Here is a 7574-nt window from a genome sequence, read left to right on the forward strand (position 1 = left end):
GAAATGTAAAGGTAGACGTTTTATAGCAAGGAGGGGAGTGATTAACTTTTCAGTTTAGAAGCGGAGGTACCTAGGACCATCAAAGGAGAAAAGCAGAGAGCGGGACCCTACCCAGAGAAGCAGTGATGCCTGAAATGGAGCCAGATATGATGACGTGGAGCGATGGAGCAATGGAGCAGCTGGAGATTTTAGATCCAGAGAGGGAGAGCGACTATGTACTGAAGACCTGAGGGGTACGGGGGATGGATTGCATGGAGGGGAATGTACGATAGAATGAATGTAAAACTAATGTTCTCCCATGTAAACTATCACATAATTCACAAAAAAAAATTTAAGAAAAAAAAACAAACAACTGATGGATGATGGAAAGACCAGATCCTGAGCTAGCTGATCCTCGAATAACACTTCTGGTATCCATCAAGCCAAAAGCTTGCTGAGGCCAAGATGTTCGCTTAAAATTGAAATGCCAAATAATGTGAGATCCCAACTTCAGTAACTATCACATCAATGGTTAATTCTATGGTCTTCTTCCACCAATTTCTGGAATTCCTCCAGTTTCTTCATTCATCAACTTTGGCAGTCTTCCCCCTCCTGGCTCATCTTCGAGGTCTTCCTGACCTTCCTTAAAATACTTCATCAGAAATCTGTTGTTTGATGTGGTGCAGCATTTTTGTATACTTGTTGCAAAGATTCAATTATTTTGGAGGACATCCACTTGAATTTTGTTTAAAATTTCCTATCAGCCAAGACCTTCAAAAAGTATTATTATTGTTTTGGTTTTTTTTTTAATCACTAGTGTGGTGCTGTAGGATAAGCACTGTACTGCTAACAGCAAGGTCAGCAGTTCAAACCCATGAGCCACTCTCAGAAACCCAATACAGTCTATGAGTTGGAACCAGCTAGACAGCAAACAACAACAACGAAACTAAGGTAAGTATTACTCAGGGAACTTGTCTGCCACCATCCACTGTTTACAGAGACATGTTTAAACACATTTTGTTTGGAATAAGTCCATGCATGTATGAGCTGGAACCTTACTAGCAATACTTTTTGATTGACGCTTATAAAATCCTTTGCCTCCGGAATACATAATTTGGAAGGTGTATCAGAAATGGGGCTGGTGAGGAAGGGAGGCTACAGTAAAACTTTCTTGTTCAAAAATATGGTATGATGAAAATTGAAGATGCTTGGAATCAGTCAGTCCACTAGACTAAGGGAGCACAAGAACATGGGTCTCCCTGATCCTGAGACCAGAAAAACTAGGTGGTGCCCGGCTACCAATACTAACTGCTCTGAAAGGGATCACATTAGAAGGTACTAGATAGAGTTGGAGAAATTATGGTTCAAAACTCAAAATTATTTGAAAAAAAAAAAGACCAGGCCTACTGGTCAGAAAGATACTGGAGGAACCCAATTCACTCTCATAGCTCGATTTTCAGTCAACCTTGCAGGTTCAAACCAACTTTGAAGTCCAGCGCATTAACCCACAATGCCACACCAGGACTCCAGATAGGTATAAGGGGGTACATATAAGGGGGTACAACAACACTAGTGAGATATGTGTACCATGGAATAGTCAACCATTAAAAAACAAAAGGGTAGTATTTACTTAAAGACAAATTCAGAATAGTTGGGAAAAAAGATAGAATGGAAACAAGAATCACAAGGTAGCAAGTGGGAGATACAATGTTACACTGAGGGGGTACAATCACTGAAATGTCTTGTTGTATGTAAAACAGATGATCTCATCTGCAAACCTTCACTCAGTTCACACTAATAAAGAAGAAAGCAAAATATGGCATGAGTTGTAAAAAGATGAGGAAGAGGAGGGATTGAGAAATAGAGGATCTGGAATGTCCAAAATAAGTGAACTAAAACTAAAAAAGAAACAAATAGTGTCCAAAAAAGCCAGTTCAGAATGGAAAGAAAAAGTTGACCAAGTACAGAACCTATGCTCACAAAGTATTTACCAACAGTTCCCAGGTTACAAATGTCTAATTTATGTACAACCTGTAGTTACGAATCCCCGTAGGGTCCACTATATCAAAAATTTGAGGTACATTTATAATGGTTCATAATAACATATGGGCACTACTTTTATACATACATGAAACATTTATGTTAAAGATGTGTTGGTATATCTGGAAATATCCTTTCATGTTTTTTATGCACAGAAAGGTACACTATATACCACATTTGATTAATGTTAGACATGAACTGAAACGTGCCTAACTGTTCCAACTTAATTATACATTCAACTTAAAGGCAGCCATTAAAAAGGAATCTGTTTCTAAGCCAGGGTCTGCCTATTGTACTAATATGTAGTACCAAAACTTGTTCACCAAATTCCAAAGTCACGTCCTGTTTTTCCCATCTCAAAGACTGTATCTCTATTTAACCTAGACATTCAGATGAGATAGAGTAGACTCATTCATTCATTCAAGGTTTGAGTGCATAGTGCTAAGCACTAGATATTTTCCTGTCTCCCACTGTTGTTGAATGCCACTGTTTGGTGCTGTAAGGTCAGCACTAGACTGCGAACCACAAGGTCAGCAGTTCAAACCCACCAGTTGCTCTTTGGAAACCCTATACAGGTTCACCATGAGTTATAACCAATTTAACAGCACTTAATAACAGCAGCATATTTAGTCAAACTCTTATTTAATTCACCTCTAATATGATGGCTGGAACTGCAGTTGCCTTGGTAGGGCCAGACCAAATAATTTTGTGGGCCTTATACGGTCCATAGGCTGGATGTTCCCAACCCCTGCTACACAGGGTTGCTATGTAGTCAGACTTGACTCGACAGCACTTAACAACAACAACAACTATGGTTACTAGGAATGGAAGGGATGGGGAAAGGGAGAGTCATTGCACAGGGAACACAGATATTTTGTTAATAATGGTTGAAGAACTTGGAAATAGATAATGGTATCATTAGACACTAGTGATAAAGTCTGACTGAAACAGAGTAAGTCCTTGTTCTCATGAAACATGTTAATAAAGGTATGCACAAGATGTAAGATCTAACTGTAGAAAGAACATCTAATTCTGCCTCAATCAGTCAAATGACACTAGATGAATAGGTAAATCTGACACAAATTATAGAAGGATAAGTTCAACAGAATGACAAGCTGGAAAAACATTCGTGAAGGAAACAGAAGCATGAGAGAGCAGAAGTGCTAGAGGAGGAGAAGAGAACGAGAACCAGCTGCTGTGGCATCAGCTCCGACTCATGTCAACCCCATGATGTTCAGAGTAGAACTGGGCTCCACGGCGTTTTCAATGGCTGATTTTCCAGAAGCAGACTGCCAGATCTCTGGATGGATTCAACCTTCACTTGTTAACTCTTTGCACAACCCAGGGACTCTGGATAAAAGAGAGGTGGTGGTGAAACGGAACTTGGAAACTATGTGTAAGAGTAATAGAGATTGGAATCTAAGTTTCCTTTCTCTAGCTACATGAATACTGTACCAAGAGGAGGACTGTGGTATGTCTACGGACAGGTAATAAAAAAACAAACAGTTTATAAAACTTAGATTACTATTTTAGAGTTGGGCTCATTCATCACTTTACCTTAAACTTTTCAGTGGCTTCCCATCTTCTATCTACAATATATTTCAGAGGGGGAGAATCACACAGGTGCTGGAGAGGTGGTTACGTGCTGTGGGTCAGCTCTGACTCCTAGTGACCCTGTATAGGGGGACTTCCAAAGCTACAAATCTTCATGGGAGCAGAAAGATGCATCTTTCTCCTGTGGAGAGGCTGGTACATTTGCCTCATGGTTAACAGTCCAACGTGTAACCCACTACACCACCAAAAAGTTGGTACGCCAGTATGCTCCTTGTGTTAAACAAAGAGGCTAACTTTTTTAAACAAACAACCCACAAATACAATCTACTCTTACAATCATTTCCTAAAAGACTATTTAACACCAAATAAAAGGATAATCTCTTCTCAAAGTTCAACTATTTAAATTGAGCAAATTTATATAAAGCCTATTATATGGTCCTTATTTTTCTATTTCATGTTACTCTGAGGACATAATTTAAGAATCACCAATGTATTCTAAGGGATCAAGTTCAAACACAGCCTTAGCACTGAAATACTAAGGTCAAAACATTTCCTCATCTTTCTCTTCTGACTAGTTCTCTTGCGTCATCTCCTGGTACTGGCCCAATCACATTTTGCCCTCCAACTATCCTACTTACTACTGGTAGGTCCCTGAAGAAACCCTTCATATTTTCAAATGTCCTGCTACCTCATTCTACTCATCTCCACAACTTAGCTTAAATGCTGTCTCTTCCATAAAGCTTTCCCTGGAAGATCACCATATAATGAACTATTGGGTTCACCAACATAGAGATTGTTTTGGAAACTGAAAGTGTGCACAGTATATAGGGCTTACAACCAAACAAACAGAAATAATTGTGCATTAGTCAAAATACACACTATCCATTAGTAAAAACACAGAGGCCAACATGCGTAGCATCAACAAACATATAGTTTCAAAATGCAGATTACTATTTTGCAAATAATGGCACAAAGTGCTAGTATGGAAAAGATGTCATTATTTTTTAAAAGAGTGATATTTTTATCCCAAGAGCAGAAAATAAAACTTAAACTATGTTAATTAAAACAATAAGGAATGAAAGAGTGCTCACAGTATGAGTAGATACCAAACTTGACCTCAGTCTAGAAAAGAGGTAAATAGGAGAATTGCACTCACTGAATGAAAGGAAGGTATTTGAAATGAGGGCAGAGGTAGTTAAGATACGACCAACAAGACAGACCGGGCTCACAGCCAGACAGAAACGAAGATGACACACTGAAGTTGCTGGCCTTCAAACCCTACTGGAATCACACAGTTTGTTAGTACAAAATATTTAGCAGGGTCTATATTTATGTGCCTAATAGAAGCTCTGGGATTCACTGTCTAATGATAAACCAAAGTGCCTATTGAAGGAGAAAAGTATTTTTTTATCTCAATGCAACTGAGGAAGAGGGAAAAAGTAAAGGTAATTTAGTTATCGTAACATATCATACTTATTTCTCTTCCTCAATAAATTGTTTTTCTTAAGAATAAGGCCTGTGTTTTATTTCTCTTTATAATTTTGATATTTAGCATCGTGCTCAATATAAGGATTCAAGAGTTAAATTATGGAAGCTTAAAATTGGGAAAGCTGAAGCTTGAAAGAAAAACTTCAAAGTTAAAAAAAAAAGAAATTTATGCCTAACTATTAAGACACTAGAAGGAGCTCAGGTAGCATAGTGGTTACGAATCGGGCTGTGAACCTCAGGGTCAGCAGTTCAAAATTACCAGCTGTTCCGCGGGGGAAAGATGAGGCATTCTGCTCCCGTAAAGATTTACAGCCTCGGAAATCCTGTACAGGGTCGCTATGAGTTGGAACCGACTCCATGGCACATAACAACAACATTAAGACACTAGAATTTAAAATCACTTATACAAGGGTAAGTCAAAAAGTGTATTACAGGGCTGCTATGTTTTTTAAACGAGTGGCGGGTACTGCTGCTGGAGCCACTGTTTACCCTGTGACACCGCACGACATCATGCGTAGGCGCAGCTATGGCACTGCAGCTCACCCGGGAGCAGGGGATCACCCTCTACGGGAGCGCCGAAATTGTGGCCTGAGTTCTTCTCATTTGGCATTCACAGCATTTTATATCAAAGTGGCATATATCCATCTGAAACCTTTACTCGAGTGCAAAAGTACGGGCTCACTTTACTTGTGACTACTGATTCTGAGCTCATCAAATACCTAAGTAATGTGGTGGAACAGCTAAAAGATTGGTTATACAAATGTGCAGTTCAGACACTGGTAGTAGTCATCTCAAATATTGAAAAGTGGTGAGGTCCTTGAAAGATGGCAGTTTGATATTGAGTGTGACAAGACTGCAAAAGATGACAGTACACCCAGGGAAAAGTCTCAGAAAGCTATTCAAGATGAAATCCGTTCAGTGATCAAACAGATCACTGCCACAGTAACATTTCTACCACTGTTGGAGGTGTCTTGTTCATTTGATCTCCTGACTTATACAGATAAAGATTTGGTTGTGCCAGAAAAATGGGAAGAATTGGGACCTCAGTTCATTACCAATTCTGAGGAAGTCCGTCTTCGTTCATTCACTATTACAATCCACAAAGTAAATAGCATGGTGGCCTACAAAATTCCCGTCAATGACTGACAGATAAGATGAGAAAAATAATGTGAGTTGCAAGTCTCAAATGTGTTTTCCTGAAACTAAGTCAACTATAAGTTGATATGTTTTATTTCATTGGTTAATTTTTAAGATGGGGGAAACAACATTATACTTTACTAAACTGTATAATTCTTTTTTTGTACCTGTTTGGCATTCCATGAGTTAACTTCATTAATTAGAGATTATGGTATTATTCCCTCACTAATGTATATGGCTAAGTAGAGTAGCACAGAAGATTATTGTTCAAAAGGAAACTAGCAGATTTCATCACCACTGGATTCCATCAGCACTCTCAGTTCTTTTGAAGGTTGTAAGTGTAGTTGAAAATTTTTTCTTAAAAAGTTAATACCGTCTTTAATCACACATTTTGAGTCAGAATTTAGGTAGAGTGGTATTGTAAATTACAGCAAAACAAGAGTTAATATCAGAATCTATTTAGATCCTGAAAATAACTAATATAATCCATAAGTAATGAAATAGAGACATATAGTTCCCATGTTGAAAAACCTTACAATTACTTGATGTTAATTTATATAACTTGTACCTGAAGCTATGGGTTCCAATGTTTATTTTCTGTGATAGAGAAGTTTTTAAAAATGTATTTATGTTTGGTAAAATCAAGCTTTAAATGACAGGTGAAATAAAGTTAAATTTGTATGTTATATAAAAAAAGTGTATTACAAAGGTTCCAATTCATATGTGTACAGGTTTGTTTCAAACAAAATGTGTTGAAACATGTCTCTGGGATCAGTGGATAAGTACAGACAAGTGCTCTCTCGTTGAGGTGCCTTCAAAAAACAGGTCCAATCACAACAGTGGCTTCCAAGGGGTTCTGCTGGACTAGTTAAATTCAAAGCAGAGATGTGCACTCAGGTTAGAACTTTTCTTTCAGGATTCTAAAGTAGGAATCTTACTAGATTTTCTTGAAGGACACAACACAGTCACAGAAACCCATTAAGAAGAAATTTTAAGAAAATCAAACATTGCACTGGGGAGAAAAAGTCCACAGTGCATCTGCTCATTCTTTGAGAGCAGCAAGGCTGTCCTAAGAAATTTCATTGTGAAACCTTACCCTCATCTACCTTATAGCCTTGATCTTTGTCTTCAGTTCCCAAAACTCAAAGAACAAAATTTGAGATCCTTGAGGATGTCAGAACTGCTTTTCTGACGTGCTGTGAATCAAAGAGTGCAGAATTCTTTGAAGCATGTTTAGAACAAGGGTGGGTGGGTGGGAAGCATTCGGCCCATGGACCTGTGAAATTAGTTGGTCTGGCCCTGCCAAAGCAACCGCAGTTCCAGCCACATATTAGGGGTGAGTTAATTAAGTGTTTGACCAAATGTTGTTGTTGTTA

At 38.4% G+C, this 7574-nt stretch overlaps 1 protein-coding gene and 1 pseudogene across 2 annotated transcripts in view; one reads left to right on the top strand and one right to left on the bottom strand.

Moving 5' to 3' along the window:
• UBE3C (ubiquitin protein ligase E3C) overlaps window positions 1-7574 on the bottom strand; it is a 222417-nt gene that overhangs the window by 183278 nt on the left and 31565 nt on the right. The gene's annotated exons all lie outside the window — the stretch shown is intronic.
• On the top strand, window positions 5588-6393 carry LOC102834348 (annotated as a pseudogene). The gene has a single exon (XR_438770.1). The product of XR_438770.1 is annotated as a mitotic spindle assembly checkpoint protein MAD2A-like (transcript).

This window comes from Chrysochloris asiatica, unplaced genomic scaffold (assembly GCF_000296735.1).
Source record: "Chrysochloris asiatica unplaced genomic scaffold, ChrAsi1.0 scaffold00166, whole genome shotgun sequence".
Lineage (NCBI taxonomy): Eukaryota > Metazoa > Chordata > Mammalia > Afrosoricida > Chrysochloridae > Chrysochloris > Chrysochloris asiatica.